We start from the raw sequence: 26,848 nt of genomic DNA, 5'->3' as shown, positions 1-26,848 counted from the left end.
GCTGCTGCTGCTGTAAATCATTTGAGTGTTATGAAAGAATCTCTGCTAGGCTGACTACACTAGCAGGGCAAAATGAAGTGCTTTAATCGTGAAAGCTCTCCCCTAGCTGAAGAGCAGAAGCAGTGATATGAACTGCTGAAGCAGCCCTGACAAAGCTGCTACTGCGTTGTCTTCATATTGCCATTAACCCCAGGTCCTCCAACAGCTCCATTCTCCCGTCTTGTTAATCCCCATAAAGATCCCATGTTTCCAGTATTTAGACAATATAAATGGGTGAAATGTGAAGGCCAGTGGGAGTTTTGCCATTGCTGTTCACCAATACCCCAATGGTGACTGTGTTAAGTTCAGCTTGGGCTACAGGGTTACACAAATCCCTAGCGCCCAACCACTCGTGTCTTACCAGCGCAAGACATTAGACAACGGATCCTAATAGGAATGACACAATGCCATAGCCCTGTGCATCACAAAAATAGGCAGACTGGAATGTAACTGAGCCACCAGCTTCAAGGCCACAGCTCTTTCAAAAGTGTCCACAGGTGGCTGGGATTTTAAGACCCTTGCCTCACCATGCAGATCACTTCACCCCTCTCATCCGCTGGGAATGCTTCTGGCTCAGCAAAACCCCATTGTGCAGAACTCTGCTCATCTCCTCTTCGTCACCCTCACCATGCAAAGGTGCAGCATAGCTCCTGCCTTGGCTTGCGCAACTTTAAGGCTCAGTCTGTCACCTTTCTAAGGAAAATAGTCCAGAATGGGTGCAGCGGAACAGTTTCTGTGCTCTGGCTCCTCTTGTGGTCACATTTATGCTGCAGCAAGGGTGCCTTTGTGTGGTTTAGCTCACTCTGCCAAAGGGGACTAGAAAAGCACAGTGACTTCTCCAGACTAGTAAGTCTTCTGGACAAGCTCTCTGTATGAAGCACAGAAAGTGGAGAGTGTGGAGATCCTAACTAACTTTACCAGATAAAAATTGTAATGTGGGTAACTGGAGGAAGCATTTCCCCTGCAGGTTAATGTTTAGTGGGTTAGACAGACTGTACATTTTGTTAATGAACTTCGTGGTCTAAAAGAAAATCCACAAATAAAATGATTTGTTGGAAATTTAACGTTGGAAGTGCTTTTCAGTAGAGGCTTACTGGCAACACAAATCAGTTGCATAAAAATTTGACGTAAGCTCCTTGATAATAAGTAAGCCTAAACTAAAAAAAAAAACAAACTACAAAAATAGTTGCTAGAACTCAAAACTGCCCTAAATTGTGCTGTGCAATAGTCTATTAAGTGTCATTCTGTTAGCCAGATTTTCTGGAATATCACAACATATTGGCAATGACTTTCCCCTTGTAAACCACATTCTAAACTCCATTAGTTTAACTATCCTTTAAAGAAATCCATCCCTAGTTTCTAGTAAAATTTTTTGTTGTTTTTGCAACCATTATTTTTCATGAGATGATCAGCTTCCTTCAAAATATTGCAATTTTTCACTGCACATATAAACAGAAAATTGAATTTTCTCTCCTCTAGTTGAAACACTTTTGGATTTTCAGTCTTTAAACAAAAGTCAAATTTTCAGTGATTTTTTTTTTCCCCTGTCCTGGTTTCAGCTGGGATAGCGCTAATTCTCTTCTTAGCAGCGGGTACAGTGCTGTGTCTTGGATTTAGTGTGAGAATACTGTTGATAACATGCTGATGTTTTAGTTTGTTGCTAAGTAGTGCTTTTCTTAAGTTAAGGATTTTTTCAGCTTCCCATGCTCTGCCAGCGAGCAGGTGTGCAAGAAGCTGGGAGGGAGCATAGCCAGGGCAGCTGACCCAACTAGCCAAAGGGATATTCCATACCATGGAACATTATGCCCAGTATATAAACTGGGGGCAGTTGGCCAGGAGGGGTGGATCGCTGCTCGGGCGTCGGTCAGTGGGTGGTGAGCAATTGCATTGTGCATCACTGTTTTTTTTTTCTTTTTTTTCCCCTCTTCTTTTTTTTGTTATATTCATTTTCATTACTATTATTATTATTATTTCATTATTATTATTGTTAGTATTATATTTTACTTTAGTTATTAAACTGTTCTTATCTCAACCCACAAGTTTTACCTTCTTTCCTAATTCTCCTTCCCACCCCACTGGGAGCGGGGGGCGGGGGAGAGTGAGGGAGCGGCTGTGTGGTGCTTGGCTGCTGGCTGGGGTTAAACCACGACAGCAATTTCCCCACAGAATAATAAATTTACCATTTTTTTAATAATAGGAGTTCATAAAATAATCTCTATAATGTGATCTAATGGATCTTATGTAATGTCAGAAATATTCCTGTGTGCGTGGTATCCAAATGAAATAGTTATTTGTCTTATATATATTTGTGTGAATTCAGTAATTTCTTGAAAGATCTATATGATTAAGCTCCCTTCTATTACATTAAATTAGATTAGATTATGAACATTCATTCTTCAGAGGTACTCATGCTACGTAAAATGCAGAGGACAAAACTAATCAGTGCTTCCAGGCACTGGAATGAATACAAGCAGCTGATGCTACTGTTTCTATGTCATTGACTTATCACGTAGCCAATAATATGTATAACGTGATATTATTTTAAATGCTGAAAAAAATTACTTTCAAATAATATTTCATGATGAATTTTTTTAAACTGTTTTGAATAAAAATACCTTGGACAAATGCTCCAAAGATGTAATTAGAGATTCACACTGACTATAATTTTTAAAAATACGTTAAAATTACCAGAACAACAGAACTTCTATTTCAAAGAAGCACTCTAGGAACACATACTAATTATTCTTGCCTGCCTAGATCTTCCTGAACTTAATTCTTAGCTAGGATCAAATATCTGATCTGAACATGCACAGAAATTAATAAGTTGTTACCAACTAAGTAAACATAGGCTGAAAAAATATTATCAATGAGAATGCTTCAGTAACATAAGACAGCTGGAGTTGTCCAGGTCATGATTTTAAAAATAAAAATGTGTGCACTATACAATGTTTACTCTATGGGCAGTGGGTAAAAAACATACTCAGAGAGAAGATTACTGCCGGCCGCACTGTTCCCATGAAGGAGCTCAGGACACGGAAACCTTGTTCCTCTCTAGAGAAGATGCAGAGGTGATGAGAAGGGAGGGGATGCACCTGTGAACCAATTCAATTTTACCCTGCTTTCATAGGGATGGCTTTCCACACAGCTCAGAGATCTGAGCTGAAGTGTTACGTTCCACAGCACTATCCTTTGCAGAAACTGAGGTTTACCAGGAAAGTGCTAATTTAACTGGCAGTTCTATTAGTTTTCTTCGGTAATGCATGATTTCTCAGCCTCTCTTTAGTGTATTGGTACCAATACACTGAAAGTGAGCAACATAAAAAATGAGGCTTTTGGGAAGGAGCATATAGCTTAATATTTCTTTGTGTCAGAATGTGAGTAGCGTGGATTTCTCTTTCCCTTTCAACATTAAAAAATTATAATAGAGTATAACAAGCAAATAATTGAAAAATAGTATCCATGAAGTTATAGCACCAGTGTATAAGCATTACATATATCCTTCTGTACACAACAGCATGTTCTCTTTCCATATAAAAAAAGATAACTCTAAAAGCATCACATTTTCTAGCAATTGATCCCATCCCTTGACACTGGGAAAACCCCTTGTGTTTTGGAAAACTGTGTAAGATCTAATAATGCTCTATTCTTAGAAATCTGATTATGTGCTTCAAGAAGCTTAAAAAGATCTAGCAGTGATGCATGTTCAAAAAGAAGTGTGGAAAGGCTCTTGTGTTCCTAGGGGAAGTTAAAGCCATTCTTTCCTTTTTATTAAAAAAAATTGGAAAGAATAACAGAAAAAAGAACCAACCCTCCAAACTTTCTAGTCACTGCAATAGTCATACGCATGCTGAGCAAACACGAACACAGCTGTTATAGCTCTGCCATGCAAGAGGAAAAAAATCATCTGTACATTTGTTTACATACTCTCTGCTCTGACATTTGGCCAGGCCACACAGCTCCAAGCTGAAATGAAATACAAAAATCATATGCTGCTTACATGCTCAGTACAAGAGGGCTTCTCCTCCACAGCTGGTGTCCCTGTGCTGCACATATAAGCAGACAGAGAACTGAATCCCAATTAACCCCCCATCATCTGAGCGCATTAACTCCCAGTTCAACATCCAACAGGCTGAAACCTTCTGCTCTCCAGTGTGCTGCTTGCAAGGGAAGAATGCGGGAGGTCGGAGGAAGCCCGGCTCAGGGGGGAGCCCCAGCAGAGCTGGCTGCAAAAGTGACGTGGGACCCTGAGAAAGGAACTGGGGACCCACAAAAGCCCCTGAGCTGCACCCTGGCTGCTGGCAGAAGACCTGGCAGTACATGCAGGGGGTGTATGCGTCCCGCTGCCTGCAAGCAGGGGGGCAGTGCACAGGGGTTACATGGGGACTTTGGTGTTTTGTACCATTGTACAAACCTGCCCTAGGGCTGAACATGTTGATCTGAGTGTTGTCCCTTAAAAAAGGGACCTCCAGCACTCCAAAACTCAGCCTTTGAATGATTTCACTATTTATTTCTGGTGGCTCTTCTGAGATACCTTCATTTTGAAGTAGCATAAAATGGAGAATTATGGTTCCACTGGGTGCAGTTTCAGGATCTCTAAAACTTCCCAGGGGATGCTGAGAGAATATAAACCTATTGACTGCAGAGCTGCCATCCTTTACTCCTTTTCTCAGAAACCCTAGAAATAGCCCACAGGTCCCCAGGATCTACAGACCATGGATTGAAAGTGTTGCTAGAAAGAAATACCAAACCTATTTCTGCAAACAATTACATCTACTCATTTATTTTAATTTGTGTCTGTAGGTTAGAAAATGCATGGAAATGAACTTGATTATATCTAGGTCTAAGAAGTTCCAGCTACTTGCTACAACATCATGGTTCAGTTATTTAATTCCTGGACACAGTTCAGAGAGAGGTAAAATCAACATCCACTTGGTGGAATTTGTTTGCTTTTCTGTTCATCCCTCCATTGTTTTTCCAGTCCATCAAGATTTCTACAGGAAAATGGTATTTGTTTTCTTTTGGAGTTAACAGAAAGTACAACATGTTACCCATAAAATAAGAGGAGGCTTTACGTGTTGTTTTTTTCCTGAGCTTCGTGAGCCAGATTCTACCCACAATTAGTTACGAGTAAGTTGGACCTATACGTTGTTTGTGTATGCATACCACCTCTCCCTACCTCTTCAAATAAATTGACTGTAGAAATAATGGAAAAATCTTAACAAAAATGGTCCACTTTTTCTATTTTTTTCAGATTTGTTTCTGATCCTGTAGGCTTTGATCTAATTTGCAGGAAAAGGAATGTATAGATCAAAGCAAAACCCGGAATGAAATTCTAATAACTTAATGTATCTACCTGTCACATTAAGAATACAAGCAGGAGAACTGAATTTGAATATGATTTAAACACTTGTTGATCAGAAAATATATAAATATGCTTACATACACATGCTTTTGCTCAATTCCAGGCCTCTTTGAGCTCGTTTAGAATTACTCCAGAGACTTTGTGGTGCAATAGATCAGATTCTGGTCTAAATGACATCATGCTGGCCAAATGGTGGCAGTGATTAATCTCTAAATTCATCATTAAAAAAAAAAAAAATCGCAGCTGAGATGCCAAGTATGTTAAACCCTTGAAGAAAAATGATCTAAAAACTTGTCTGGAATGTGATGATTTCACCAACCCATGGGACAGAGTCTGCACACAGTTGCACATGTAGAAATCTGTTCATGGCTTTATGACAAAGTACTAACCTGACCATGGGCCAAGTTCAGACTTGGCATGAGGGAGTGCAGAATTGGTTTAAATGGATGGAGTTGCACCAAGGGGAACTTTCTCCCCAGAGACACAGAAAGGTCCTTGGTGTGTATACTCCCATTAACAAGGCTGTGTCTGTTCAGAGCCAGGATTTGCTGATCTCACTCTTGCTGAATAACATCCATTTAGGACACGGACATCTCACTATATTTGAAGGATGAAGTAGGAGAGCCACGCTGGAACCAGCCCTACAGAGTACCTTTCCAGTGCTTGGGCCTGGGCGAAGGCATACCCCACAGCACAGCACAGCCTGGGAGAGAGGCCCAGAAGTACGTATGTATGTGGTCTATTCAAGCCTCCAATAAAAACAGCTGACAGAACATAAATATGCACGGTAGATCTTGGGACAATAGATTTACACTCTTTGTAATTAAAAAAGATTCACAAAAATCTTTGTTAATGGTGTTTTAATTTCATTTAGCATATTTTGCAGCATTACATAATTAATGTCCCACTTTAATGCTCAGTAAAGACATTAATAAAAATAGTGGGGGTGGAAATGGTAGAAGAATATGAAATAACTTGGGGATTATGCTTGTCGCACTTGACTTAATGTATGGCTGTTGAAGAAAAGACCTAATATCCATATGCTGAGATTATTGACAGTCTGAGAAATGGCCAAGAATAGGCACGGTATATACAAGCATTGAATTTGTCTTTGTAGTTCAGGACTCAGAGGTAAAAGCCCCCATCATCTGGACACAGATCACCCGGGCAGAAGCTCTGTGGTTTTGATTCCACCGTTATTCTGTGAGAGTTATTCTAAGTGCGCTAAAAATGAAAAAGTGAGATTTAAGTAAGTCTTTCCTTTGTTCAGAGCAACAGCTAGCTGCTCCCCATGAAAGTGACTTGCTGTGGCAGTGTCTCCTGCCAATGCAGCCGTATCCTCAGCAGGGTACTCTGCATGGTGGGCTGTGTTTTAAAGCCTTCTTATCCTCCACAGAGAAGAAAAAAGGAAAAGATGGGGAAATTGCTCTGTGAAATATTATCCATAGTGTCTTCCAGGATTTCCTAAACTACTTCACCTTGAGGCACTTGGTAGTACTGAACAGAAATGAGTGCCGTTCTTGCTATCAGGGTCCTGACCGCGTCCCCCCAGCAGCAGATTTGGCTCTGGGGCTCATGGCAGAGGCCAGCCCCTGGCCCCAGGGATTGCTCCGTCCCTGCTGCCCTGCCTGTGCCCAGCTGTGGCCCTGAACCAAGCCCCGGCTCTGCCCCAGCCTTGGCCCATCCTCATCCCCCCATCTGATCCTGGATCCCCTCACTGTGCCTGATTTCCCAAATACCTCTTCAGACAGCCAAAGCTGCTACACTAAAATGAGGTAGATGTTGATAACGCTCCTTTAACACTTCACAGTTTCACAGTTTGGCTTAGATGTCCTTTTACACCACTGCTTACAAATTCAGTACAAAATCTGATAAAGAGAAAGAAAGAAAGTAAGTTCTGCTATCAAGGAAAAGACAATACTCACTAAACAAACCAAGGACTATAACTGTCCAAAACTGTCAAAGACTGAAGATTTGATCTGAAAAATATATGTCTTCATTCTACCATTTCTATCATGGAGACAGCAGTCCTGAAAGTTGTGGTTATGTATTTCCACTGCAAGTAAGAAATATCTAAAATCTATTATTTGTCTGTGGTATGCATACTGAGAAGAGATTCATTCCCACAGCTGTCGACACATTTCAAAGTTTAGTGCTCATACTTGCAGTACTAAGGGTGTAACAATAATAGATGGAATATAAGGAATGGAAAGTCTTTTTGCTTCTATCAGGTTAATGGCAGAAGGATCTGCTGAAAGACGTGTCAAGATGGTTGGAGCCATTCAAGAGAAATGAAAGGTCCAACTCATCACAAAGTATGCTCTGGTTCACGTATGCACTTGGAGCTGTAGACTATGCTGTTTTAACTTCGCTTTATTTTATCTTTTACATCTGTAGCCCTTGCTTTTCAACTTAAAGAAGAATACAATGTAAATAATTTGCTCTTTAGGTTATATGCCCCTGATGAAGCAAGCATCTAATTGTTTGACTTTTAAAATCGTTGTTTCATGTGTTAATTATCAAACTCCATTCAAATAGACAAGGACACTTACACAGCAAAACAATCTTTTCCTCTTGCTGTAAAATCACTTAATCAAATTCGCGACATCAAAACTATTTCAGTAGCAACATCTGATTTTGCAAACACAAGATTAAGCTTTTGCTGCTAGAATATGCAAGCGCAACTCAGCTGAACACAGTGGAGCTGTGCCTGCCTGTGTCAGCAATGGATTTGGCCCCAAGGCTTCATTATTTAGATTGCAAATTCCTGATGTGAGGAACTATGTCTCTGTTTGAGAGATGCTTCAGATACTTTAGCTGCTTTATAAATAATAAATAAATAAATAAATAAATAAAATCACAACTAGAAGCCTCAGGGAAGAGAAAGACTGATTGTGAGAGAGAGGGGCTTTGTAGAAATACAGAAAAACCTCACTCCAGCTACCTTCCAGGGACTCAGAAATAAAAAATAGTTTGGGTATCTATTAGGTATGTTGGTCTTTAGTTAAAAGCTTTGGCCAGTGTGTATTTGGGTCTCTGGAGATACTTTAATATAGGTTCCCCGGACATTGAGTTATTCATCTATGGATGGTCCTACTGCAGATCCCAATGTGTTCATCAGGTTTTGGGGAAATACACAGAAGGAAATAAAGTATGGGAAGAACTTTCATGGTCCCTTTTCAGATGTGCTCGGGAGAGGGTTTACTGTGAAGGGTCTGGGAAGATAAGCACCTTTACTACCATCTTCTGGGCAATGTGTCTCACCATCACATGATGCTGATGAAGCCATCACCTATCCAGGCACCATGACTATCCTGGTACCTTCCCAGCTGGAGGCAGCTGACCCACATGCAAAGCCACCTTACACAGCCCAATCAAACAGCCAAAAATTTGCTTTGACTTATCAATATCAAACAGCTAAGCAGTGCAGCCCTTAAGAAGTAAGTACAGTCAGTCACATTTGCAACTAATTGGGAGAATTTTTACTCTAAATTTAAATAAAATAGAATGTGGAAGATCATAATCTTTATGAGGGAAGGAAGGTTTAGATTTTTGAGCCATAACATAAGCATTTGATGAATAACCTAGCCAAACAGGCTTTGTCTGTGCCATTGGTAGTACCAATCTCAAGACATTAGCAGTATAGGCAAGCATCACTCTGTCTTTGAGCATCCTGAGAATATGGCTAAATAGGAGCTTCAGTAGCGTGATGAATACAAGCAGATCCCAGAGCAATGACTTTACAGGACTAAACTCATTTGAATACTCATTAGGTAAATGTATAGAGATTGCTATACAGTCAAGCTATTGGTGGGATTTGCAAGAGCCCTCTTGCTGCAGAAATTATTGGAACGTGACAACCATGGTGTCATTTTTTCAGCACAGACCAACACTATGCTAAGAATTATATACAGGGGAAAATCCTCAGGGCCAAATGTAACTGAAACCTATTCCCACAGAAAATACTAACATGAAATATGTTACCTATAAGGGTGTCTGGAACAATGTGTACAGTAATAACTTTGAGAGAGATAGAAAACTAGATGCATTTGCAGCTGAGAAGACAAGGACTACTGTGGGATTTCAGGTCCTTCTGCTAGTTTGTTGAATCTTTGAAATGGCAGGTCCATTTAGAAAATATATTAATTTCTTATTTCAATTTATCTAATCTCAGGAAACCTCTGAAAGCCACAGAGATTTCATGTCAGTATTCTTCTACTGCCAAAAGCAGTAATTTGAGCTCTCACACAGAGCTCCTCTGTACATTGATGCGTTGTAGAGTTATGTTAGAGAGACGTGGGCCTTGTTTCACGTTGTCTAATCTGACACTATTTTTGTGCATGTGTATTTTATAGATTCAACTTTGAAGGCACAGAGAATGAAGTTCTGTGTTTTGGGGATATGAATGGTATTAACGGCTGGATGAATCAGCAACAAACAGTGTGTACTTAGAGGTACAACGATGAATGAAATGCACTCTTCATATTACTCTTGAGAAGGAATTTTCAATGACTACCAGTAATGACGGTGATTTTACTACAGAACTGATTCAATCACATAATGTCAGGCATATGATAAATTTAACTTGTTCTCTTCTAATAATGCAAAAATAGATACTGTAGATTAAAGTGAAATGAGCAACTGCTGACAAAAAAAGTGCTTGCCCATAACATATCACTTCATTACTGATCATCTGATCAAATCACCTGCCATCCAAAGTGTTTGTAATATTTCTTGAGAGAAAGTAGCCTTTTCCACCACCCTGCAGGACAGACAAGGTTTAAAAAACATCCTCCTCTTAAAAAAAGACACTTCAATAGGGCAACTATTTTCTTCTATACACAATTTAAAGAGAAGAACGGAATGTACATGACTGAGTGGAATAAGAATTGTGTACTTTTCCACAAATTAGAAGACCATCCAGAATACATTATTAGTAAAGGACCAACAAGACCAAGCAATTTAATCAGAGAATTTAGTTCCTTTTTCTGAAATGTCCAAGAACTGATTTTTCTCAAACTTATTTAGCCAGTTTCAGTTTGTGTCATTTACTTTAGGGATTACACAGAAGTAAGTTAAGTCTTATCCATTTTACTCAGTTGTTATGAATCAGTGAAGTTATAGCAGTAACATTTTCTCTAGTCCCAGATGTGAGAGCATTTCTGATACCAACTGTAAAATTCAGTTTTTGGTTAAGCATGCAAAAAAGCAATCTCATATATAAAGTATAAAGTGGATAGCTTATATAAAGAGAACTCCCTACATGTATAAAAACTGTTAAGTTTTAGGGTTGAATTGAAATCAACATATAATAGAAATTGTTTTTTGGATAGGAGATTTTTGTTTGGTTTTTGGTTTAGAGGAATGGGAGCAAGCTAATTTTGTAATAGCCACAACAGCATTTTGGAACACAGTTTGGCAAAAAAGAAGATACATTATTTGATCAGCAAACACGTACTGCTGTATGTATTAGTGTTTCAAATAATCTTCTACAGAAATTAGCTCTATATTCAAGTATTTTAAGCTGAAGTAGTAGCTTTTGCTGTCCCATGCTATTTGTTGAAAATTCTCTCTGCTTCCATTTAGTCAAAGAATGCAAAAACAGAAGAAAAACCCCAACCCTTTCCTGCATCCAAGACTGCACTGCTCTAGCAAAAAGGTAGAGAGAAGCAATAGAGTTTATTCAATTCCCCAGGGCGCTGTACTTCTAGTTGATTTTGTAGTTGTATTGCCAGGCAATAGGAGGTTCACACAGTGCCTCCCAACCTGTGAAGGTCACTGCACTCCAGGCTCAAAGGAAGTTGTTCATGACCACAATGTATGGGCACTGAAGTTTTTGTGTCTGTGATACTCAGAAGGGGAAATTTGGGAATGACACAGAACACTGGTTACAGCAATAATAAGAGACCATACTGTGGGTTTGTGGTGTGGGTGCAGGTAGAGTGCTTTCTATGAACTTCACAACCTCCCTCCTTCATTTTCCCTGTATGTAAAATGGGAATAATATCTCTCTGCTTCAAAAGAGAATGGAAGAATTAGCAGGGTGTTTGTAAAGCACTGTAGAAGTGACAAAACACAGACAGTCAATAGAAAGCCAAGTTAAATAATTGTACAGAAAATGGAACAGAAGTCTTTAGGAGGAAGTCTAAGAAAAAACATCTGGCAAAAGAGAGAGGCATAGGAGGTCTGACAGAAGGAACAGAAAAGCAGCATTATTGGTTTGTTTTTCCCTTTGTAGATCAAACTGACATGTCATATGCAATGCAATCTGTTGTTTGTACAGAAGAATTGGGGGGAGAAAGAATGGGAACGTCTGAACTAAAACGTCTCTTAAAAATTAACTATGCTGTGCCAAGAAGTAGATGGAGGGTGTGGATGGACACACAGGGGTACATGGGAGGATCTGGCTTTGGGCACCAGCAGTCTCTCAGGACAGGGATACTGTCAGCTCTGACATTCAGGCTGGGCTGATATGAGCAATGCTCGTGGGTGGGTGGAAATAGCTTTTTGAGTGCCTACAGGAAGTGAAAAAAGGTGACAAGTGGTCTAACTTATCCATCAGCTCAACTTCATAATATAGTGGTCGGCATTAAGGTACATCAGTGAAATGAACTTTCAGAGATCGTAGAGACTGGAGTTTTTCCTGTTGTCTTCTCCCCAGGCTCCCTGTTGTTCTTACTTCATTTTCAGCTCCCCTCTTCCCCTCTTGTCTCCATTACATGTCTTCATTTCTCCTGTACTCTTCCTTAGTCATCTTCTGTCCTATTACTCTTTTTTCTCCCTCTTTCCTCCATTCCCATGTTCCTTTCTCCTTTGCATTTCACAGTGTAACTATGTGCTGATTTTCCTGAAGTCTCACCATGTGTTGTTCCTTCAGTAAATAATAGCGGTGACAACTGTTCGGCCTTGGTGCTCTTCACCAGTTCTCTTGCCTGTAGGTAATGTTCCTGTGCCTAATGTTGCTGTTCAGTGAACCAAAACCAAACTGATGATCCAAAACCTACCTGCTGTACAAACAGTAGCACAGAGAGACTTCATTATGAAAAAATCGACACTCAGTTTAACACAAAAGAAACAGATGAATATTGTCAGACAGCACGCTACAAGAGAGAAGAACCAGCCTGATGAGCCAAAGTCTCAGCAACTTAGGTCTAAGAAAGATGCAGGTTTTTCTAGGTATCACAGTCAAGAAGATGGGTGATAAGGCAGATCTGAGGCAGAGCAGGGGACCCCTGGGAGATGTAAAGAGCAACAAAACCTAAAGCAGTGTCCTGGTTTTGGCTGGGGTACAGTTAATTTTCTTCATAGTAGCTAGTATGGGGCTGTGTTTCCGATTTGTGCTGGAAACAGTGTTGATAACATAGGGATGTTTTAGTTCTTGCTGAGCGATGCTTACACAGAGTCAAGGCCTTTTCTGCTTCTCACACCGCCCTGCCCGAGTAGGCTGGGGGTGCATAAGAAGTTGGGAGGAGACACAGCCGGGACAGCTGACCCCAACTGACCAAAGGGATATTCCATACCTTATGGTGTGGTGCTCAGCAATAAAAGCTGGGGGAAGAAGAAGGAAGGGGGGGATTTTTGGAGTTACGGCGTTTGTCTTTCCAAGTCATCATTACGCATGATGGAGCCCTGCTTTCCTGGAGATGGCTGAACACCTGCCTGCCGATGGGAAGTAGTGAATGAATTCCTTGTTTTGCTTTGCTCGCATGAGCAGCTTTTGCTTTACCTATTAAACTGTCTTTATCTCAGCCCATGAGTTCTCTCACTTTTACCCTTCTGATTCTCTCCCTCATCCCACCAGGGGGGAGTGAGCGAGCGGCTGTGTGGGGCTCAGCTGCCTGCCAGGGTTAAATCACAGTAAGCAGAAAATGGCTTGTGTGAAGATCCAGCGTGGGAGCACTGTAAGATAGCATGGTGAGTGATCAGGTGTGGGAACCAATCTTGTCATACTGAATGGGAGAGAGAAAGGCTATAGAAGACCTGTGAAAAGGAAGATGGACAATTTCTGTCCTGTGTGTTAGAGAAGGACTCAGCAGAGTGACATGGCTGAAATGATTTAGCTAGGTGGGTAGCTGTTGTCCATGCACTTACAGTTCCAATTTCAAGTTTTTTTCTGCTTCTTGTAGTTAAAGCAACTGAAAAAAAAGAACATTGAGATTCATATCACAATATTTCAAAAGCTATGGCTAAGGATAGCACTGAGTCTTGTGCAACTCGTAATAGAAAAGCCAAAGTCCAAAATGCTAGCTGAAATTGTGAAAGTTTCACTGCAGAGTTGCAGTTGGATATGAGATTCTCCCTAAATACAAAGAGGACAGAGAAGACATAGCTTCATCTGAAGCTATCCTGTAGGAGAATGCAGATGGAAAATACCTTTAGGTGACTTCTCTAGAAAAGGTCCTCACATGATAGTGTATCTGTTTCTGGGCCACTTCTCTCCAAGGCTTTCTCCAAGAAAGTGGCAAGTCCTTTCCCAGCGTTGTCAGGGTCAGAGTCTAAAGTATCTGATTCCAAATGCCATCTCAGCACAAGGTCCCACCTCAGACCTCAGTCTAAGCCTCCTTACCTATTCCATCCAGCTCAAGGTCATGTCCCCATTATATTGACCAGAATTTTTTTTTTTCTAATTGAAATCACTAAACTTATAGTTTAAGAGGCATAAGTCAGCCTGAGAACACATATAGTAGGCACCAGAAATCCTTTCATCCCTTCCTCCAAAGTATAATAGCTTTAGTGAATTTCTTATTTTACTTCTGTCAAATCAAGATAACTTTTCAAAGCAAAGATATTATTTAATCTAAACAGGATAATTTCCTTTCTCAACGTCTCCATCGTATTATTTAATGTCAAGCATGCATGACTTTAGCAGCACCTCCTCATCAAACTCCCAAAACAGGAATGGTTGGCAATCAGTGAAATATATGAAAATCAGGAAGATATTCTTGTGCGAACAGCCTACTTAGATTAAACATATAGCATACTACTCTTTAGGTATAAATCATACTGAAATAAAACATCAGAAGCAAAGCTAAAAGCCTGTAGTATCTTTGTGGTGTGAGCTCTTAAGTCTCATTAGTTGTATGTATGGTTCAAAGAGATAATATACCCAAGGATATTTAAATTAATATAACTGACTGAAATACAAACCCTACTGCAGGCAATTGCAAGTGAAAATATTAAAGGCCTGATTCTGCGATGCCTTTCTCATCTAGTTAACTACCCAGTCACAGTGAATTTACCTACATCCAGGAGGGCTGATTGAGTCAGGCCCTAATTTTCTAAATCAAATATTTCCTTCATATTAAAGAAAGATAGCTAACCTTGAAATTATGGTTTTGGAAAGACATTTCTTGGCTGTTTTTAGCAACACAATTTAATCCTAACATTGTAGTGTTTGGGAAACCTATTTGGCTTTCCTTCCATCCTCTGTTATGATGGATAATAAGTAAGAAGAATATCAATGATTTGTTGCACTTACATAATGACCTTCATTTCATGACCTTTAAGGACTTCATGGACATGAATAAGCATTAAGACAACAGTCTGGAAGTAAGTAACGTTGTGCTATAAGGAAGAGAATGAAGTGTGAGGAGTGACATGAATTACCCAAGTTGAGTCAGTGGCTGTTTGGGAAGCAGAACCTGGATGTCCTGGCTCTTGCTTTTCTCTTCCAACCACTAAGCATATTTTCTGCACTCGATCACTAGGAGTGTTTTGTATTAGCAAAATCAAAACAAAAACCTTATCAAAATGCTACAGAAAGAAAATAATGAATCATGAATCAGAGAACATCTGGATCATGAGAGTGCTTGAGGAGGCTGCCTCCTGAAGGTCTATCTAGATACCATTCCCAGGCAAGCAAAGAGAAAACCAAGAGCAGCTATTTCTGAGAAAATGTTTCAAGAGTCACCCTGTGGTTTCGTACCTGGCTGCTCTGTTTTTAAAGCAAATTCCATGCAAAAGTCAGAGACGTGTGTCTGTAAAGGGAGGGGAGGAAGGGAAGCTGTGCACTCACCCACCCACTGTGCTCCTCATAGGTGCCACCAGCTGTTCTCTTCACCTCACTCTCAAGACGAATGAAAAATAATACAACATGTCTTTTTTTTTAAACTTAGGTTTGCCTTAAAACTGAACTTTAAAAAGAGTCCATCTACCAAAGGACTGACTTTCAGGCTTGGCCCAGTGCAGCACTCATTACAATCAACACAGTTGTTTCTGTTACCTGCAAAGCCTATGGCTACACATAAGCACTGGAAGATGATGGTAATGTTTGATAATCAAGAAAAAAAATGAAATGTTTCCCTTAGATATTTCTTGACTTTCTTATAAAAAATAATAATACTGAAAAGGAGAAAACAGGAGAATGAAATAACAAAATGACAGTGTATCTGTAGCATATAAAAATACCTTTGAGAGTAAATTAGTGAACTCTATGATTTTAGTTTGTGATACAGTGCTTTCCTCAAAGCAATAAGAAACAATGAAACTAGTTCAATAATCAATAGCAAAATGATCAGCTTCAAATCTGGTAATTCACCGTTGATACAAAATGTGCCCACACATACCCAACTACAGGGGCATATTCCCTCATGTGGCTAATTTTATAATGTTCACACTTAGGTTTATTGGTAGATGGTTTCAGGCTTGTCACATTTTGTGATTACAGGACATCTGAGCTGAAAGATGAGTGGATGCCTCACTCAGCAAGCACTGATGCTTACAGACTTGAAAAGAGATCTCGGTCTTTGTGCTTGGAGGACTCTGTCTTAATATGGGCCTGAAGAGGCTCAAAGGATTCAAGTAAGGCCAGGCAACACTGAAGAGAAGAGAATATAGGGAAGTAAAGACAAGAAGAGGAAAACACAAAAAGAAAAAGAACATGGAAAAATTCACCTCTCCCAGTTACAGAGCAGTAAATACAGAAAAAGTGTTGACTTAAATGGACTTATGCTGAACATGCTCCAGTTAACAGAAGGATGTGTGATCTGAGGTGCTCTCAGCAAAATAACTTGGGGTTTTTTTCTTCTGATCACTGATACTGTTTCTTTGGCAAGGAAAAAAATGACCTAGCCTCGATTTTCTAACATATGTTTCCCTGCATCTCATTTTGATCTGAGATGGAAAGCATTCATCCTCCTCTACGCCTGATTTAGCTTGCGCCTGGATTTCTGTGCAGAGATTCATTCACCAAAGCATTCTTTAACATCCAGGTGAGAGAGGGGAACTTTGTGGTGGCCTGCCTGATAATAATTATGGTTAGTATAACCACTGCTGGGACCTGGGACAGGGACAGCAGTAGCCAGTCAGTGCAGTAACCTCTTATTCCTCTGGGTGAAGAGGCTGGGTTTCTGCCACCCCTGGTTATCTCATGTTGTGACCTGCTGGGAGACATGGTTGCCTTGGAGTTTCACCAACTGCCTGAGCTCCTTTCCTTCATTTTCCCAATTCTTTTCCTTGCCTTTAGGAGTCCCTCCATGAAGTTATGTTATGTTAGTCTCTGGCACTTCTACCTGCCCAGGTACCTGCTGTGCTCAGAGCCTGGTTTGACACCATCTCAGAAGCTTTACCACAAAGTCCTCAGACTCCTGAGATCTGTATTTGGCCTGTTGCCAGGCTGTACATTACAAGGAGACACAGAGTAATGCATGCCAATGAAGGTTGACATTGTTTGTGAAATGTACAGGCTTGGGACAATACAACTTCTGATCTTGTTTAATGGAAAACATTACACTGAACTTGACCTTCTGACTGAATGCAATGCTGCTCTAATAACATGTCTTTCTCATTTGTATCGCTCAAGGAAATCCTGCTCTCTGTGACATTAGGTTTTATCTGCACCATCAATCTCTAGCAGAAAGACATACAGAAGCTCTGCTTAGGGGACTGCACAAATCTCTTTTATTATTATTAATGTCGAACATAACCACTTCAGCTTTGTAGTCATTATTTTCTGAGTTCATCTGTTCATTTTTCTGAAACTTGAGAAAAATGTAGGTTTTATGTCTTATTTAATGAACTGTGGTTCGCACTGTAATGGAATTGCAAGCTACTGTCAAACCACAGATAATATGCCATCTGTGATGTTATACTAAGTTGTTGGTCCAAATATTCTTCTGGTATAAGTTAACACAGTTTAATTTACATCAGCAGAGCCTTTCGATCAAACCTGAAATAACAAATTCATCCATCCAAATGATCTTTCCCTTCCTCTAATTCCAGAGCCAAAGTGCAGATTTCAGAAGTTGTATTACAACCTCTAGGAGTGTGAAAGCACTACAGTAGGAAAGCAAACAAACAAACAAATCAAACCAATCCTTTTTAAAAGAAGTTCACATATATCTTAAATATGTATTATTGTGTTCTGTCTACCTCTAGACATTAAACCAGTCAGTCTATAGCAGAATTTTTATGTCCAGTCCTCAAAAATTAATGCATGAACTGAGCCTTTCCATTTGTTGGTGTTTGACATCACTGTTTTTTTCTTGTAAGAGTGGATATTATACTGTGTCCAAAGCACAGTCATATCTTGGCTCTTTCACCAGTACAATAACAGATAGGCTTTCTGATTTTTTTGTATTATTCTTGCACAAATACCTGAGGTAGTTCATGTACCTGCAGCAGCCTGTCTGGAGCAATCACCTTTGCTTTTCAGTGAGGGCAGAATATTACAATAAGATGGCTACTCTGCCTCCATGCTATTTCTTATGGGCCTAGCATGACTATCTAAAAAGGCACGTATGAGACATACATCTCAAGAAAGGGGCACTGACTGGGGCTAGCTGCCAAAACACCTTCTCTGCTCTGCAACCTGCCTCCCACTGCCCTCTGTGCTGGGGATCCTCAAGGACAGGCAGGGAGGTTGCTGTGGGCAGACAAATTGTTCAGACAGCCCACAGACAGCGTCACATCCCCTCCAATGATGGACATATTATGTGACCAGATTTGCACCAGACGTGATGGGGGAACCAAATTTTTGGTAAATGCTAGAGGCACTTCCAGTCATTAGACAAGAGAGAACATGGTTTTGCAGTGCCACCGTAGGGTGTTACATGACCTGTCTTTGCTGTAACATTTTTCACTCTGCGTTAAAATCATGTGGAGTCACAACTATTGTCATTATCAGGCATTGCCAAGGGTAAGCACAATGTGGATGCTGTGACTGTACTGCCCATGGCATGATAAGACAAGAACCTCAGAACAGCTCAGTGCTTGGGCAAAGGCACAGGCAAGTAAGACATAAGCAGCGCATGAGAAGAGAGCAGCACAGGTGTGTTCAAAACTTTCCCAAACTCTACACTTTATGGCAAATTGGAAAAGACAAAAACCCCAGCAACTTTAGGAGAAAAAAACTGATCTAGGACCTTTTGGAAAGACACAGCAATAGCTGCAGATACACCCACAGTCTGTTTAACACTCATCGGCAATAAAAGTTCTGGACCCAGAGAAGGTGAAAGCTGAAGCTCTGCCATTTTTATCCTCTGGAATTAAAATAGCTTTCCTTTCACCTTGCAGAGCAGCAGCGCAAACAGGGCTGCTCACACCCAAGCACTCAGAACAGCATTGCCAACACTCAATCACTGTTTGGAAAACAAGCAGCTTTGGAAAGAAAGGATGGAAAGATTTTTCCACAATGTTTGGGAATGTTTGGCATGCAGAAAACCCCTGCTGGCTGCCTGCCGGCCTGCCCGGGAGCCAGTGCACAGATCTGCACATTCTGCTGATATCGTCCAAATGTGTTAATTTTGCTGCTGCTTTGAGTGTTTTTCATTATCCTTGTCCAAAGCAAGAGATAGACAGGAGGTGCCTTTTCCTGCTCCCTTTGAAGCCCGCGGCAGGTTTCCCTTCAACGGCAAAGTGCCAAGATCTGTACCTAACCAAATAATTTTGTGTTTCTGCAGCTGACTGCATTTCCCTAAAAGCGTTTGATCTGAGCCATGGTTCCCAGCCAGAATCCCATGGCCCCATAAGGACAGCTTTTGGCCCTGGAGCTGGTACCAGTGCAGATGATGCTCCTTCACTTAGTGTTGCTCTCCATAGAGGACCCTGGGTGTCCTATGGGTGGCAATGCCCTCCCTGTTGTCTCTCGGGCTGTGCCTTCCCCTAAAGCCATGCTTTGGCCCTTGGTTTTCACTTTCTGACTTGCGCTTACACTGGGGCACCAGCACTGGCCATATTAGCACCTTGTCAGGTCACGAGAGATCACCAGGGTGGATTATCTTCCTTGCAGTCCCCTCAGTTCTGGTCCTGCAGCAGAGCGTTGCCTTGCAGGGGAAGCCACCACAAACGGTGTCCTCGGTAATAGATCCTTCCTCTGATTCTGGTGCCACAGGCAATGGCTCCAGCAGGCACAGTTTGAGAGGTGTGACCCTTGAGCTGCATGCCCTAAGGAGACAAAGGGTTCCCATGCCACGTACACCCAGAGTAAGTTTTATCCTCAGACAGAAAGGACACTGGTTATGATAACTGGGAAAATAAACTGGGAAAATAAACTCCAGCCTTGAACACTGTGCTCACTCTGGCTGTACGCACAAACTGGTTCACACTGATACACAAGGCATGTGCACATTCCTGTGGTTCCTCCCTGCTTGTGGCAGGAGGGATCAAGGAAAAAGCTGTAAAAGTGAGTAAAGAAGAAAGCCTTTACAACATCTACCATCTCCTTTTCAAAGTAACAGTCTGGACCTCTCTCCTGTCTCACTGCTGTGGGCAAGTAAGATGGGAGCAATGGAAAGTGGTAGCACTCCATTTTTAAGCCCAAAAGCATTAAGAGGAGTACGGCACTGAAATTAAAAATAATATCTGATTTCTGCCTCCAGGAGATGCATGCTTTCCTACCAGGGACATCAAATTTGAACAGGCACAAAGAAACTTTTACATAACAAGACTGTAAGAAGCAGCATACTGTAAAAGAGTTCTGTAGGCCAGAGCTAAGTGGCAGCAATTTTTCTGGTGATAGCAATACTCAAGCGAATAAACCACAGGGCTTTGAGAGCACATCAGAGATACACATTAATGCTTAAGGCATTCAGATGAGAGCAGAAATGAGTCTCTTGGAGCTATTCCATATCTGAACAAGATGCAAAGTACTGGAGTTTGCAAGATGCTTGTATGCACAGAGCTAACAAACACAACCAGCAAGCAGGAGGCCCTGTACTATGTGTTTTCACAATACATGTCATACATATTGCTTTACATCATGATGTGATAAATCATTTGTTTGTATCCACAGCCTGACATACTTTAAAACAATCAGCAAAGGACTGCATTGCAAACCAGGGTGTCACTGTCGATTCTCTAAGCTTTCAGTGACCACTGTTTTGTCTATATTGTTACTGTTTGTCCTTTTAAAAAAACATGTGGCAATACAGCAAATATCAAAGCAGGAAGAAAGGAACATGGCTAAAGTAGTAGTTTAACTGTGCCCATTCTTTCTCAAAGCAGGGCTGATGTTAGACATCCGCAGCCTGGACACTAAAGCACTGAACCTTTCCCTTTCCTCCCTTAACATCATGCAATTTGCAGTGTTACCTAATGGCTTTGCACACTTCTGCAGCCTATGGTCCCACATTGTGCCTCTGATTGTTTAAAGCAAATAAAATATATGTAGATTTTCTCTCTGCCTTGTCCCATAGTTAAAAAATAACAGGTGGCAAGTCAATTTTAATTTGCTTTTTATCCAAAATTTCATATGGCTTTACAGACAGTTGTTAAACCTCACAAACCTCAAACAAAAAAAAGTGTCTGTGCATTTTGTCAAGATGAAAACACAAGAACAGAGAGGTTAAATGACCTATTGAAAAGCATACCAGAAAATTAGTGGCAGCATCAAGAATGAAACAAAAATAAAAAAGTCCTATCTCACCATTTCTTGTACCAGCCATGATACCATAGAGTCTTCATCACTGTCTTTGTAATGCAATGCATAGCAGTGTATGACTGCTTCCACTGATGCTCTACCATTAGCACCTTCATTGCTTAACATTTTCCGCAGGTGGGAAAATGTTGCAACAAAATTTTTCAATGTAGATTATTCCCTGCCTGTAACAATTATCGCTAAAATCCTCATGTGATTCTTCAGTGTTTTATGCTTTGAAAACAGTATATCTTCAACAATTTTTACTGCACAAGCAGGAATAATTCAGTACTAATTTTTTTGGGCAGTATATTGGAATAACCAGAAAAGATGACCCTCTTAAGGGAAGCCTAGTAAGGGCTTTAATTTTCTTAAATTATTGCCATCCAAGTTGAACACTAGGGGTCATATTTAGATAACCACTGACATACTGCAGAGCACATCCAGGAACAAAAATAACCACATGCTCACCAATGACCCATGAGTGTTTAACAATTTGCAGAGGAACAGCAGTGATTTTCATAGTACACAGCGCAAACGCTGGTTTGCCGTGAAGTGCTGGGTGAACTCCTGTAATTCTGTGCTTTCAGCAGGAGTTTGGAAACAAATTGGGAAGACTCGCAACATGCTCACAGCATCAGACGAGCTCTATCTTTTCCCCTAAAGGGGAATGCCCCTGCACAGACGTCTGAGGGTCTGTGCTCTCTCCCTTTTGTGTTTTCAGTGCCACAACAATTCCAGCTCAGGAAAAGTGGGGCACAGTGTTTTTATTGTTGAGCCCAAGTGCTCTTGGGAAACCCAGAAAGTTCATTTTGGAGCCAGATTCCGAGGCAGCAACACCAGTTGTTTCATCAGTTTTACTAAGCTTTTGTATACTTACACATTCCTTGAAGTTAACTTTTACCACCTATAATCCCCACACAGTAGAGAGCTGACTCCAAGCAAAGTACCTTGACATTACATAGATTCCTGGAAGCCCAGATAATGCCCTTGTGAGGAACAGCCGTAGCTTAACATTAATTTTTCACCATTCTTACAGTAGTGGAAAGAGAGTGCAAGGAGATATGTGCTTTTGTGGAAGTGCAGCTCTACCGGTGCTGAGGGACAGATGTGTTCCTTTACGCCAAACCAGAAATGCTAGAAGTGGCCTGGCGGATGCCTTTGCATTCCCACTATCCCCAGCTGTGCTGTGGTTCCCCAGCGGCTGCGGAGGGCTCGCGTGCTCACACTGTTGCAGATTGTCATATTTCTGGGTTGATGTCAACTTGCAGCCTTGTGCCACTGCAGTTCCATACAATGAAATGCAGACATAGAAAATAAGCATTAGCTCATGCCTAATGCCTTTCTGTCCGCATGGCTTGCTTGTTTCCTACATTATAGTTTCCACTGTGTTGTCCAGCCACCTTTAAAAGTCCTAAGTACTGGCGTTTCCACCATTTCCTGTAGGAGACTATTTCACAATTTGAAATGTCTTGCTGTCAAGGAGGTTTTCCTGACATTCATCCTAAAATTTCCTTCTCTTAATTTCATCTCGTTATTCCTAATTAAACACCCATGTAAAGAATTCCTTCCCACAACTACAGCCAGATTGCAGCTCTTCTTCCATGTACATGCAAGCTGAAGAAGGAAAAGGGAACCTGAGTTTACCCCTGCCCTGTGAGGTAAATGCAGAATCAGCACCAAGCGACTCTCTAAAGAATAGTCTTTCAAATTTGAAGTGATGAACATATTAATACATACAGTTAGTTTGAACTCAGATGCTGTAGAAAATGTGAATCAGAACTAAAAATAAATAGGTAGACAAATAGAAGGTGTAGTGGATTTTCCCTGACCTAAAGCTTTTTAAGAACATTTACTGCTATTTCATACTAAAGATATGGTGCCACATATATATCTTTCAATCTTTCTTTGAAAATGTACTGCCACACTTAAGTATCCCCACTGTTCTGTAGAGCTCCTTGTGAAACTCCCTGACCACTACAATAACTCTTTAAGTGGTTAACAAGTTACTCGAAAGCCTTATTGCTTGTAACTTAGTAGTAACAGGTTATCCTCTGAAGCAGGGATTCGTGATCAGGCATGATGATAAGAAGCCCTGGATTTGTAGATTCGACTAAAACTCATCAGCACTTTGGGCAATAATAAGAGATTAAGTCTATGTTGTCCTAGTTAAATTCTGATTTACCTCTCTTGTGCTGACATTTAGTTCTCCTGTAGTTTCAAATTGAGTGTGCTGGTTTTAATTTCCCTTCTCAAAAATGATTGTGCAACATTTCTAGTACACAGTGGCAGCTTTGGTTACGTGTATCTCAGACACTGAGCCTCAACAGTGAGTGGAATAACTGGTGAGATACTTCAACCCCTAAATGTTCTGCAGGGAAAAAAAAAGCTCTATCCATACAGAAATTTAGTATAGACATTTTCTGTTAAAATGCATAGCTGTTCACAAAGTTTGTTCTTCAGAAAGCCATGTTTTTCCTTGCATATATCAAGTTTATCCCTGGTTTGTTTTCAGAAAAGTCAGAACCGTATCAGCTGAGACCCAAAAGGACTAAACCAACTTTTAGCAGTCAAAAATATACAAAAATAAAAAGGAACTTTAAAAAATGCTCCAATTCAAATGAAATAACCTACATCTAAAATATTCCTGTTTTCTTTAAGGTCTCTAGGAAGAGATCAGCTTGTCTTAAGAAATGGCTTGGCTTTAAAAAGCACACCAAAGCACACCGAATAACAACTATTGAGACTTAGGTCTGTTAACTGGGATACCAAAAAATTATGTTACTTTCATGCTTTTTCCTGCTTGGGACAGAGAAGCACCACACAACTGAGAGCCCAAGCAAACATGGCTTTTCCTACTCTGTGCATGGCTGGATTTGTGGGTTCGTTTCTAGCACTCGGGCGTGCCAAGAAGCGTTGGGTGACTACCTCCCCTGGCTCGTCTCAATAGGGTGGATTTGATCTGGGGACAGGCAGTAACACAATGCTGACCCTGGTTTCAGAGTGGGCGAGGAGAGCACGAGTCCAGTTCATGGTCCCCAGGGATGGGCTGGGGCACTTCTGTGGATTGCAGGTGGAAAGCCTGCTCCCTGCTCTGCCTGTGTGTTGGAAAGGGCCTTCTCTGGAGAAAAGCAAAGCAGGCAGGGAAATGGAAAGAAAAAAATCTGGTTTCTTTGATGCCCTATAGACAGCTTGGGTGCAAAACAGGTATAGTAATAGCAATATTTTCTTTTTCCTTGGGTGCCATGTGACAAGGGAAGTGTGTAAAGGCTGAGGCTAGTAGCTGGAACAAACCAGCTTCTCACGTGAGTCTTCACAAAGCTTTACTGGTAGTACTTTCGTGCTGGTAGGTTTTAAACAATTTGTTACAGTCTACCATTATGACCCATTTCAAATCATAAGGGGTGCCCTGTTAATTCTGTAAATTGTCATCCTGAAAGGGGAAAAGTTTTACAGACTGTCTATGTTTTGTTACTTTTCAGCCTCAGAACCAGACTTTTAACAGGAAGTTTTTTTTCCCCCTCTCTCATACTATATAGAAAATGATTTTGAATGAGCAATTATGTTTATTTCAGCATAATCTATTCCTAAAATGAGACAGACTATAAGAGAAGAATAATTATTAAGCTACAGAGTTTCTATCCAATAGCCATCGAGGACTATTTTTATCAAATATGTGACTTTGGGACAAAAGAAACACCTCATGTATTAAAGTAAGGCAGATGGGGCAACTCATCAGAGGCAGGTCAGAGGCTGGAAGAATTAGCACAGGAGTCTTATACAGATCACCTCTACTTAATATGTTTTTGTATTCCAGTAGGTAATGACATAGATTTTTGTATTCCAATAGGTAATCAAATAAACATCACCTGTGTGCTTAAATGTTGAATTTAGCATTTCAAATCACAAGCCAGACACATTCTAAAAGCTGGTGAGAAGGACTTAGCTTGGGAACCACAGCTTATGCAAAACACTCAAGCATGGGCACTTGCTGTGGAGATGAAGACAGTGGCTTGTCTTTGGGATACTAACTTCAGTAGTTGACTCTTCAAGTAACAGTTTCCCTGCTTGGGAGTAGCAGAGGCCCCTACCAAGCATGTAGCTGAACATCCTCACTTCTTCTTTTCAATGAGGATTGGGGAATTCAGCACCTTGCAAGAACCGTGTAATGTTTAGGGAACTACAGTGTCATGTTTTGCTGTAATTTGCTGTAAAGCTGAGAAAATATTCCTTTAGTAAACCGTAGTTTGAGAATTATTTAAGCATACTGCAAGCCAAATTTTTGATGCTGTAAGCACTAGGACTATTTTCTGCAACCTACTTATCTGGCGTTTTATCCAAAACACATTAACAAAATTTACTTATTCATTAGGGAATGCACCACAATGCACAATGCCGCACAAGTACATCTTGACAAAATGTAATTGTTTTGCTTTAGCAAACAAGGATGTAAAAGGCAAAGACTGCAATACATGAATCACTTAAGGCCATGCTTTTCAAAATGTAGTCGTCATAACTATTTGTTTAACATTAACAGTGTGCTTGCTCGTTTTCAATAGCAAATAAAATCATATTTTAGTATCTTTGAACAAACATAACAAAGAACATACATGACAGAAAGGAATGAAAATATTAAAATAACTCATTTGAGTTATTGCTGTTAACTTCCAATTTTATGGCTATTGTAAAAGAAATGAGTTGTCGAAATGGATTAAGTGGAGAGCTGTAACTTTGGTGAGATGAAATCAGGAGGATTCAAAGCACAGTTTCCAGACTGTGCTCTTCCTGTCATACGGTTCAAGCAATGGTCATGCCATGTAGTGGGCACTGGTTTCAGAATACTTTACCCGAAATCCACCCTCACAGAACACCATATAACTTCTTGAAATCATACTTAGCTCTCCTAAAACTGAGAGAGATGTTGCAAAGGCTGAACCCCACATCCTCAGGTTGTTTTCTTTTATCATTTCCAGGTATCATGTTTAGTCTTCATCTAGACAAATCTACAGACAAAAGGTGGATATCCATTGATTTTCCCCCCCTTTTCTTAAATACACATCATACAAAATATGGCGTGGAATTAAAATCTGTTTTGACTTGCAAGAAAGCCCATAAAGGTAGCAGGAATCCAAAATAAGGAATACATAATAGCTAATATATATAAATATATATAATACATAAGGAAGCCTTTCTTTATTTTCAGGATCTGAAAATAAAGACCCTGAAAAAATGAGGTCTGAAAATATGAACAGGCAGGGAAGGGAAGTCCCTACATTTCTATGGGCTGTACCAAGACACATAACAGCAAACTACGAAGAAAGCCCAGGACAGGGATAAGTAAAGACACTCTAGCCTTGCCTAAGAGAGAGAGAGGGTGGGGGTCTCTGGCTGTCCCAGGAGCTCTCTTCGCTGAAGACACAGAGAAGCTGTTGATCCGAGAGCTTTGCAGGACTGCAAGGTGGCCTTTGGATAAGGGGCTAAAACATCACCTTTCCCTTTGCTTCCCCACCCACCTTTCAGAAGAGGGTTGATTCATGAGTTTGTGGCTTCCTGACATGACGTTTTGGTGACAGAACCTGCTCAAGGTGCTGCTG

Source organism: Gymnogyps californianus, chromosome Z, assembly GCF_018139145.2.
Source record: "Gymnogyps californianus isolate 813 chromosome Z, ASM1813914v2, whole genome shotgun sequence".
Classification (NCBI taxonomy): domain Eukaryota; kingdom Metazoa; phylum Chordata; class Aves; order Accipitriformes; family Cathartidae; genus Gymnogyps; species Gymnogyps californianus.
This window is presented reverse-complemented; position numbering follows the sequence as displayed.